Genomic DNA, 11258 nt, shown 5'->3' on the forward strand with positions numbered 1-11258 from the left:
CTATCCCCCCTTAATTTAAAGCTATGCCCCCTTGTAATACCCGACTCCATACGCGGGAAAAGGTTCACACTGTCAACCCTATCTAACCCCCTAATCATCTTGTACACCTCAATCAAGTCACCCCTAAACCTTCTTTTCTCTAATGAAAACAGCCCCAAGTGTCTCAGTCTTTCCTCATACGATCTTCCTTCCATACCAGGCAACATCCTGGTAAACCTCCTCTGCACCCGTTCCAGTGCCTCCACATCCTTCCTATAGTATGGCGACCAAAACTGCACACAATATTCCAGATGCGGCCGCACCAGAGTCTTATACAACTGCATCATGACCTCAGGACTCCGGAACTCAATTCCTCTACCAATAAAAGCCAATACGCCATATGCCTTCCTCACCGCACTATTTACCTGGGTGGCAACTTTCAGAGATCTGTGTACATGGACACCAAGATCCCTCTGCTCATCCACACTACCAAGTATCCGACCATTAGCCCAGTACCCCATCTTTTTGTTATTCTTCCCAAAGTGAATCACCTCACACTTAGCTACATTGAATTCCATTTGCCACCTTTCTGCCCAGCTCTGCAGCTTCTCTATATCCTGCTGTAACCTGCCACATCCTTCCTCACTGTCAACAACTCCTCCGACTTTCGTATCATCCGCAAACTTGCTCACCCAACCTTCTAACCCCTCTTCCAGGTCATTTATAAAAATGACAAACAGCAATGGTCCCAAAACAGATCCTTGCGGAACACCGCTAGTGACGGCACTCCATGAAGAAACTTTGCCATCAACTACTACCCTCTGTCTTCTTCCATCCAGCCAATTCCTAATCCAAACCTCCAACTCACCCTCAATGCCATATCTCCGTAATTTCTGCAGTAGCCTATCATCGATAGTCACAGGTGAGGTGCCGGAAGACTGGAGGTTGGCAAACGTGGTGCCACTGTTTAAGAAGGGCAGTAAGGACAAGCCAGGGAATTATAGACCAGTGAGCCTGACGTTGGTGGGAGGCAAGTTGATGGAGGGAATCCTGAGGGACAGGATGTACATGTATTTAGAAAGGCAAGGACTGATTAGGGATAGTCAACATGGCTTTGTGCATGGGAAATCATGTCTCACAACCTTGATTGAGTTTTTTGAGGAAGTAACAAAGAGGATTGATGAGATCTGTATGGACTTCAGTAAGGCGATCGACAAGGTTCCCCATGGGAGACTGATTAGCAAGGTTAGATCTCATGGAATACAGGGAGAACTAGCCATTTGGATACAGAACTGGCTCAAAGAAGGCAGAGGGTAGTGGTTGTTTTTCAGACTGGAGGCCTGTGACCAGTGGAGTGTCACAAGGATCTGTGCTGGGTCCTCTACTTTTTGTCATTTACATAAATGATTTGGATGCGAGCATAAGAGGTACAATTAGTAAGTTTGCAGATGACACCAAAATTGGAGGTGTAGTGGACAGTGAAGAGGGTTACCTCAGATTACAACAGGATCTGGACCAGATGGGCCAATGGGCTGAGAAGTGGCAGATGGAGTTTAATTCAGATAAATGCAAGGTGCTGCATTTTCGGAAAGCAAATTTTAGCAGGACTTATACACTTAATGGTAAGGTCCTAGGGAGTGTTGCTGAACAAAGAGACCTTGGAGTACAGGATCATAGCTCCTTGAAAGTGGAGTTGCAGGTAAATAGGATAGTGAAGAAGACGTTTGGTATGCTTTCCTTTATTGGTCAGAGTATTGAGTACTGGAGTTGGGAGGTCATGTTGTGGCTGTACAGGACATTGGTTAGGCCACTGTTGGAATATTGCATGCAATTCTGGTCTCCTTCCTATCAGAAAATTGTTGTGAAACTTGAAAGGGTTCAGAAAAGATTTACAAGGATGTTGCCAGGGTTGGAAGATTTGAGCTATAGGGAGGGGCTGAACAGGCTGGGGCTGTTTTCCCTGGAGCGTCGGAGGCTGAGGGGTGACCTTATAGAGGTTTACAAAATCATGAGGGGCATAGATAGGGTAAATAGGCAAAGTCTTTTCCCTGGGGTTGGGGAGTCCAGAACTAGAGGGCATAGGTTTAGGGTGAGAGGGGAACCTAAGGGACAACTTTTTCACACAGAGGGTGGTACGTGTATGGAATGAGCTGCCAGAGGATGTGGTGGAGGCTGGTACAATTGCAACATTTAAGAGGCATTTGGATGGGTATATGAATAGGAAGGGTTTGGAGGGATATGGGCCAGGTGCTGGCAGGTGGGACTAGATTGGGTTGGGATATCTGGTCGGCATGGACGGGTTGGACCGAAGGGTCTGTTTCCATGCTGTACGTCTCGATAACGCTATGACTCCAGTTTTGCCAGAGTTGTTTGATGTCACACAGCCAAAACCCTCTCGATATTGAGTGCCTGTAAACTCTTCTGTCACCTTGTTTTGTCCATGTTTGACCCAAGGCATGAGGTCAGGAGCTGCGTGGCCCTGGTGGAACCCAAACTGGGTGTCACTGAGCAGGTTATTGCTGAGCAGGTGCTGCTTGGTAGCACTGTTGATGACCCCTTCCATCACTTTACTGAGGATCGAGAGTAGACTGATGGGGCAATAATTGGCTGGGTTGGATTGTCCTGTTTTTTATGTACAGGGCATATCTGGGCAATTTTCCACATTGTTGGGTAGATCATATAATTGGAGGATGGGCAGCAGGAGGTGGCAATTTAGTCCATAGCTTGTGTGCTATCCCTCTGAAAGAGCAATTCACCTAGTGCCATTCCACCACTATCTCTCCATATTCTAATCTTTTAGGCAATAATCCTATTTCCTCTTAAGCATCTCACTTTAGATTAGATTAGATTATATTACAGTGTGGAAACAGGCCCTTCGGCCCAACAAGTCCACACCGACCCACCGAAGCGCATCCCATCCAGACCCATTCCCCTACATTTACCTCTTCACCTTGCACTACGGGTAATTTAGCGTGGCCAATTCACCTGACCTGCACATCTTTGGACTGTGGGAAGAAACCGGAGCACCCGGAGGAAACCCACACAGACACGGGGAGAATGTGCAAACTCCACACAGTCAGTCGCCTGAGGCGGGAATTGAACCCGGTTCTCTGGTGCTGTGCTAACCACTGTGCCACCGTGCCGCCCTAATCTTTGAATCTTTTCCATCACACTTGTGGTAATGGAAGACAAGGCTGAACCACTTGGTGGGTAAAGTAAGTTCCTCTTTGTGTTCCTGTTGCTTCTTTTATCAATGGTGAGTTGGACAAGTCAATATGGACGAGTGGGACTGAAGGGTCTGCTTCTGTGCTGTACATCTCTATAGGTGGCACGGTAGCACAGTGGTTCTCATAGCGCCAGAGACCCGGGTTCAGTTCCCGCCTCAGGTGACTGTCTGTGTGGAGTTTGCACCTTGTCCTTGTGTCTGTGTGGGTCTCCACCAGGTCCTCCAGTTTCCTCCCACAGTCCAAAAATGTGCAGGTTAGGTGAATTGGCCATGCTAAATTGCCCGTAGTGTTAGGTGCAGGGGTAAATGTAAGGGAATGGGTCTGGGTGGGTTGCGCTTCGGTGGGTCGGTGTGGACTTGTTGGGCCGAAGGGCCTGTTTCCACACTATAAGTAATCTAATCTTAAGTCTGTTCCCTCTATTCCAACAATGGGAATATTTTCTCTCTATCTACTCCTGTTCAGACACCTAATAATTTGAAAATTTTTTATCAAATCTCCCTCAGCTGACTCCTCTCCAAAAGAGGTAGACCCACATTCTCCAATCTATCTCCATAACTGGGATACCTCTTCCATGGAACCAATTGAGTACATCACTTCTGCAGTCTCTCACATACGTACACATCCTCCCTAAACTACAACCATCCAGAACTGAATTTAATACAAGAGCTGAGAATGTGCTGTTGGAGGGTCAGTGCTACACTGTTGGAGGATCAGAATAAGGTAGTACCAAACTATCAGGGGGTCAGTACTGAGGGAGTGCCACACTGTCAGAGGGTCAGTACTGAGGTGGGCAGTACTGAGAGACGTTAGTGCTGAGGGAGCACCACACTGACAGAAGGTCAGTACTAAGGGAGCTTTGCACTGATGGAGGGTCAGTACTGAGGGTGTGCCACACTGTCAGAGGGTCTGTATTAAGGCAGCTCTGCACTGTTGGAGGGTAAGTATTGAGGGTGTGGTGCATTGTCAGAGGGTCAGTGCTGAGGGAGTGCCACACTGTCAGTGGGTCAGTGCTGGGGGAGCACTGCACTGTTGGAGGATTGGTACTGAGAGTGTGCCACATTGTCAGTGGGTCAGTAATAATGGAGCTCTGCACTGTCGGAGGGTCAGTACTGAGGGTGTGGTCTACTGTAAGAGGGTCAGTAATAATGGAGCTCTGCACTGTCGGAGGGTCAGTACTGAGGGTGTGGTCTACTGTAAGAGGGTCAGTATTGAGGGAGCTCTGCACTGTCGGAGGGTCAGTACTGAGGGTGTGGTCTACTGTAAGAGGGTCAGTATTGAGGGAGCTCTGCACTGTCGGAGGGTCAGTACTGAGGGTGTGGTCTACTGTAAGAGGGTCAGTACTGAGGGAGCTCCGCACTGTCGGAGGGTCAGTGCTGAGGGAACACCACATGGCAGAAGGTCAGTACTAAGGGAACTCTGCACTGTCGGAGAGTCAGTGCTGAGGGAGCAGCAAACTGGCAGAGGGCCAGTACTGAGGGAGCTCTACACTGTTAGAGGGTCAGTGCTGAGGGAGCACTACACTGTCAGAGAGTCAGTACTGAGGGAGTGCTGTATTGTCGGAGGGTCAGTGCTGAAGGAAAGCTGCACAGTTAGAGGTGACATGCTTTTTCTGTAGAATAAATGTGATTTTCATTTGAAATTTATCCTTCTTATATTCATCTCAATGAGTGCAAGATTAAAATTTTCAGCAACAAATCTCCCTTTTCATCAGTGATCAAGGTTTAAACATTTAATTCAGAAAGTGGACGTGTATTATTACAGCTTGTAATGTTCGCAAGATGTTTAAGGTCTTATTTGCATATTGTAATTCAGTTATACATGCTATATAAGTACAAATTGTTATATGATTGAATTGAATTAAAAATATTAATAGTATTTAAGTAATAATATTACAGCTATTTCTCTGGGATCTTTCCTGGAATAAAATACTATCAACATTTGCTTAATGGATTGAAATTGTCAATAAATGATAAACCCAGTGTAAAGTGGGGATACCCACGGGGAATAAATGGCATTTGCTACCAGACTGTTTGGTCCGGTTAATAAACCAGGGTGTCTGGCCAAATTACAGCCAATAGCAACCAATTAGTATCTGTTCTCTCCAGGCTAATGTAGGTGACAGCCAAGAATAGTGTTTCCAATAGTTTAAGGTGTTGCAAACATTGGGACCAAGACTATAAGATGAAACGTCAGTTGATATAGAATAGCAACAATTTGTACTCTTAACATCATAAAAACCTATCATATTACTATGTCACAAAACCAAAGAACTGAGGGTGCTGGAAATCTGAATCAAAAACAGAAATTGCTGGAGAAACTCAGCAGGTCTGGCAGCATCTGTGGAGAGAAAAACCAAGTTAATGTTTCGGGTCCAGAGGCCCTGCTTTCAGGGAACATTTTATTCCTCTTTATTCTTTCCTGGGCTGAGGGTGTCATTGATAGGACCAGCATTTGTTGCCCATCCCTAATTGCCCCTTGAGCTGAGTGGCTCCCTGGGGCTATTTCAGAGGACAGTTAAGAGTCACTCGTGTTGTCGTGGATCTGGAGTCACATGTAGGCCAGACCAGGTAAGGATGGCAGATTTTCCCTCCCTCATCTAGGTAATGAGGATGGGTTGAAGAAGCTGAAGAGAGGAAGGCTGAGAGGAGACCTGAGAAAGGTTTTCAAAATCGTGAGCAGGCTGTTCAGAGTAGGCAGAGAGAAGCTGTTCCCACTTGAAAAAGAAACCAGAACAAGAGGGCACAGATTTAAAATACAAACGCAGCCAAGGTAATGTGAGAAACAACTTGTTCACCCAGCAAGTAGTTAGCATCAGAAATGTACTGCCTGGAGATGTTGGGGAGGCAGGTTCACCTGAAATATTCAGGAGGAGCACTATCACATCATCATAGAATTGCTACGGAGCAGAAAGAGGACATTCAGCCCATCACATCTACACCTGTTCTATACCCACTGCCAATCTTCTGCCTTTCTCCCATATTCCTGCCCACCATTTCCATCCCAACAGCCATCCAATGCCCCTCTTAAACACCTCAATTGAACTTACCTCCACCATATTTCCAGGCAGTGCATTCAAAATCTTCCTGAATGACAGAGCAAGCTCCAAGGGTTGAATCGCCTCATCCAGTGTTATTCACTGAGGCAAGAAACAGCATAACCAGTTAAGATTAGGTTATAAGTAGGTGAAGTGGTTGATGAAGTAAATGACCAGAACAGTAAATGTGGTTCGAGTGATTGGCTTGCCCGAAATTGTTAAGATAAACCTAATATTTTGTCTGAAATATCAGGCCCTTCTGCCATCTCAACTGAGTTGTGATATCTCTGACAGGGACAAAATAGATGATGGAATCCAAAGCAGACAATCAGGAGGCTGGAAGAACACAGCAAGCCAGGTTCCATCGGGAGGTGGAGAAATCAACATTTCGGGTGTAACCCTTCTCTGGCCACTTTTTCAAAGCAGATGATTCTGATTTCACTGACAGCCTAGGACAATATGTATCCCTCAGTGAATATCACTAAGCCAAGTATCATCTGGCCATGATCACACTCGGGGAAACTTCCTGACAGCAAATTGGCTTCAACGTTTCTAACATTGACTCAGTACTTCTTCCTCGGTGCTTTCTTCCTCAACAAAACTCCTAACCACCCTCCAAGGACCCCTTCCCCCATCTACAAACTTTCTCTTCCTCTCCGGCCTGGTACCTGTCTTAGATTTGATGCTCAGTACTTCATTGGCTATAAAGATTTGAAGTTATGAGAGAGGATGCAGGAGAATAAGTCCTTTCATTGGGATGGGCAGGCTTGGCCTAATGCTGTGTTTCTAGTTTGGACCTCCCACTTATTTTTATGTATTTTGACAAAAAATAAATGAACAACATAAGGTAAAAAAAAATTGAGAATTAAACGACAGCATCAAAGGGGAATGAGCACAATTCTCTGCTACACTCTACTAAGTACTTTTTCACCCTGATTCCAATGCATCACTGATTGGTTGCCAACTCATGAAAATCTCCTACGGTTTCAGGAGCTGTAACTTGGACATTTCCAGCCTGAACGAAAAGGAAAAAAATGAAGAACTGTGGATACCGGAAATCAGAAACAAAAACAGAAATTGCTGGGAAAATTCAGCAGGTGTGGCAGCACCGGTGGAGAGAAAGCAGCATTGACATTTCAGATCCACTAAGGATCACCAGATACAAAATTTTAACTCCGTTTTTCTCTCTACCAGACCTGCTGGGTTTCTGCAGCAATTTTTGTTGATAGAAATAAGATAGTTTACATTGAGGAGTGATGTTAGATTTCATGATGACTAAGAGATGTTCCTCTCTAGCAACACCATGGTAGAGGTGAGGCATGACCTGTAAAGAGTATTTGTTTGGATGTTTGCTGACATCAAGTGACTCCTGCAATATTGACCCATTTCTCTCCTGGATCAAGCCATTTTCGACAGGACTGGGGACTTAATCTCTGCTCAAAGATCACAGGTTATTAAAAAAAATGTTGATTTCATTCATTCTCTTGGAAAACACACAGTTATGGTTTCTGAGTGAACCACAGCTAATTTGGGGGGAGTAAGGATGTCTGACTGGCAGAAGGGATTGGAGGCGAGATACCAAGCCAACCTTCTCTCAGCCAAATCCTACCCTCTTCTTGATCTCACATCTATTGAGGCGCCTAGTCCTGACAGTTGCAATTCCAGAAATGGCTATCATGAGCAGCTTTGGTCTCCTTAATTAAGGAAGAAGGTCATTGTGTTGGCAGTGGTTCAGAGAGATTTCCTAGATTCATCCCTGGAATGCAAATGGACTGAAACCCTCCTCTGTGTTGTACAAATCTATGACTCTTTCAGAGTTATGTCTTAGGAGGAAAGGTTTGATGGGGCTGGGATTGATTCTACTGCAGTTTAGAAGAGTAAGGAGTGATTTGTTTGAAGTGTATAAGATCCTGAACTGACTTGACAAGGTAGATTATGGAAAGGATGTTTCCTCTTGTGGGTCTGTCGGAACTAATAGACAACTGTTTTAAAATTAGCGGTCTCTCTTTTAGGAGAAAGATGAAGAGTTTTGTTTTCTTTCAGTAGATTGTGTGACTTTGGGCCTATCTGCCCCAATGCAGGAGTCGCTAAATGTTTTTAAAACAGAGATGGTTAGATTCTTCTTGGGCAAGGGTTCTCAGGGATTGATGAGAATGTGGAACTCAAAACATAAGCAGATTGGTCATAACCTTAATGAATGGCAGAGCTTACGTGAGGAGCTAGATGGTCAACTTCTGCTGCTGTTACATAAATTCATCTGCTGCAGGTCAAGAAGGCAGCTCACCACCACCTTCTCCAGGGTGATCAGGGATGGCCAATTAATACAAGCACAGCCAACAACGTTCAAACCCCAGGCTTGGACACACGGGGATGTACTCAGTTACTGTCCCAGTCATGGAAGCACCAAGTGTTGGGGAGAGGGCAATTCTGGGCTCGGTGTAAATCACAGTCTTCATTGTGCGTGATTTATCCCTGTTGTATTACGACAACGCAAAGAAGTTGTTCAGGTTTCCTCAAAATGTTTCCAAATAACTAAAGCAAACCTTCATTCTAATTTTGGACGGTAAGAGGTTAAGAAACTTCAGGACGTGGTAAATAAACAGGATTTAACTGGATAGGATTGTCAGTCCCCAGTCTCTGCCAACTTCTTTGCCCTTTAATGACTGTACCTGGACTTCTCGGACAGAAAACCTCCCAATCGTGCCATAAATCCCATTCGCAAAACAGGCACAAGTAATAAAAGTTGAACCAGACACTTGTCATAAAAGTTCAGACTTTTTCTGATTAAAGGAAAATTGTCTTAACTATTCACCTTCCAAAACTAAATTACAATTTTTGTGCCCTTCTGGGAAACGTGTGCTGGATATTAATAACTGACTGTGATTCTGTAATTGCTATTTCTTTATTAGTAACAGTCATTAAACTCAGATGGTTAGAAAAACGTGTTACTTCATGGGAGCATGGGGAGTTGAGGCATTGAAGCATGATGCACAAGCTTGTGGGCTCACATCTCAGTCCTGAGGACTAAGTGTAAATGTCCAGGCCGAGCCTTGCAAGTGTCCCGCTGAGGAAGTGCTATACTGTCTGATGTGCTGTCTTTCAAGTGAGCTCTTCAGCCAAAGCACCATCTGCTCTCTGGATAAGAGCGGTCCTGTTATTTGAACTTTGAAAGACAGCTCTTCCAGTTGCCTATGTATATTCTCCAAGCACACCTCCATCTTGGATTTGATTTATTATTGTCACATGGACCTAGGTACAATGAAAGGTTCTGTTTTGGGTGCAGTACAGACAGATCATAACAAACAAAGTGTGTTAGCGTAATAGAACAGAGCAAGAAGTACAAGGTTACAGAGACAGAGAAGGTGCACAAAGAGTGAGATCAACATTAAATGTAAAATTTGAGACGTCCTTTCAGAAATCTAATAACAGCGGGGAAGAAGCTGTTCCTGAACCTGTTGGTACGTGTGTTTAAGCTTTATATCTTCTGCCCAATGGAAGAGGTTGGAAGAGAATATAATGGGGGTGGGAGGGGTCCTGAGTCCTGAGTCAGCAAAAACTATAGATGGAGTCAATGGGTAGATCAACCCCACCCCCAACCACCCTACTGCCACATACAGAAGCCATGCTAAAGGTTTGAGTAGACATTCTCCCACTCAAGAGCTGTGAATCCTAATTGGAAGGCTGTCTGACTATCAATTAGCTTTCCCAAGAAAAGCAGATTATTAAGTCATTATCACAGTACCGTTTCTGGGATCCTATTATGTTCAAATGTTCCTACATAGCTACACTGACTTTGCTTCAACATGTTCGTCATTGGTTTTAGAACATCTTCAACAGCACCACCCCCAGGAAGTTTCCCTCCAAGCCCCTCACCATCCTGACTTGGAAATTTATCGCCGTTCCTTCAGTGTCGCTGGGTCAGAATCCTGGAATTCCCTCCCTAAGGGCATTGTGGGTCTACCTACAGCACATGGACTGCAGCGGTTCAAGAAGGCAGCTCACCCCCACCTTCTCAAGGGGCAACTAGGGACGGGCAATAAATGCTGGGCCTAGCCAGCGAAGCCCATATCCCACGAGTGAATAAAACAACTTGGTGAATGCTGCTATAAAAATGATTTAGTTTTCATCAGTGAATGCACAAAATTAATTTACCTTTGAATGTCAATTTTCAGTTCTGTCTCACCCGAGAGCATTAGAACATTTTTAAAAATATTTTTATGGGGTGTAGACATTGCAATCAAGTTTGGTATTTGTCACCCATCCAAACAAGCCTTGAACTGATTGGCTATCTTGGCCACTTCAGTGGAGATTCAACTATGGGCCTGGAGTCACGTGCAGACTGAGTAAAGATGGCAAATTTGCTTCCCTAAAGGCTATTAGTGAAGCAGATGGATTTTTATACTAGTTGATGATGGTTACATGGCTATGATCAAGCCAGCTTTTTAAAAATAAATCAGGTATTACTGAACTTAAGCTAAATCTGCAGCCATGGTGGGACTTGAAGCCATTCCTCAGAGTATAGTGTTCCAGATTACTAAGCCAGTATCATTGATACAACCTCCTCTTCCATATTGATAACTTTTGGGTCTGGTTAAATATCCAAGAGATCAATGCTGAACAACCTGACATCAGTGTGAACTCTGATTCTTTCCTATCCTCGATACAGTTACTGAAGGTATGTCTCAACATTGGCTGGAATTTTTCACAAAGAAATCCTGCTGGGAATTAGGTTGTCACATCTATAATTGTAAGGATACACACACGTGTGACTTTCTTTTCTCAGTTACGGTCATCCACAATCAGCTAACCCTCAACAAGATGGTTGTTCAAAAACTAGTAAGAGTTTTAAAGATGTCATGGACCAGATCGAAGGGCTTATGCCCGAAACGTCAACTCTCCTGCTCCTTGGATGCTGCTTGACTTGCTGCGCCTTTTCCAGCAACACATTTTCCAGCTCTGATCTCCAGCATCTGCAGTCCTCACTTTCTCCATGGACCAGATCAGTGCCCCCAATATAT

The 11258-nt window shown here is 44.7% G+C and overlaps 1 long non-coding RNA gene across 1 annotated transcript in view; it reads left to right on the forward strand.

The window, feature by feature from the left end:
- LOC148150497 (uncharacterized) overlaps positions 1–6563 on the forward strand; it is a 28579-nt gene extending 22016 nt beyond the window's left edge. Inside the window, exon 3 of the long non-coding RNA XR_015756872.1 lies at positions 6535–6563. This is a non-coding gene — a long non-coding RNA (uncharacterized LOC148150497). The remainder of the gene's footprint in view (positions 1–6534) is intronic.
- Positions 6564–11258: the final 4695 nt, after the last annotated feature.

Source organism: Chiloscyllium plagiosum, unplaced genomic scaffold (genome assembly GCF_037043375.1).
Source record: "Chiloscyllium plagiosum isolate Xiang-an unplaced genomic scaffold, Cpla_swu_hap1 HiC_scaffold_4, whole genome shotgun sequence".
In the NCBI taxonomy this organism is placed as follows: Eukaryota; Metazoa; Chordata; class Chondrichthyes; order Orectolobiformes; family Hemiscylliidae; genus Chiloscyllium; species Chiloscyllium plagiosum.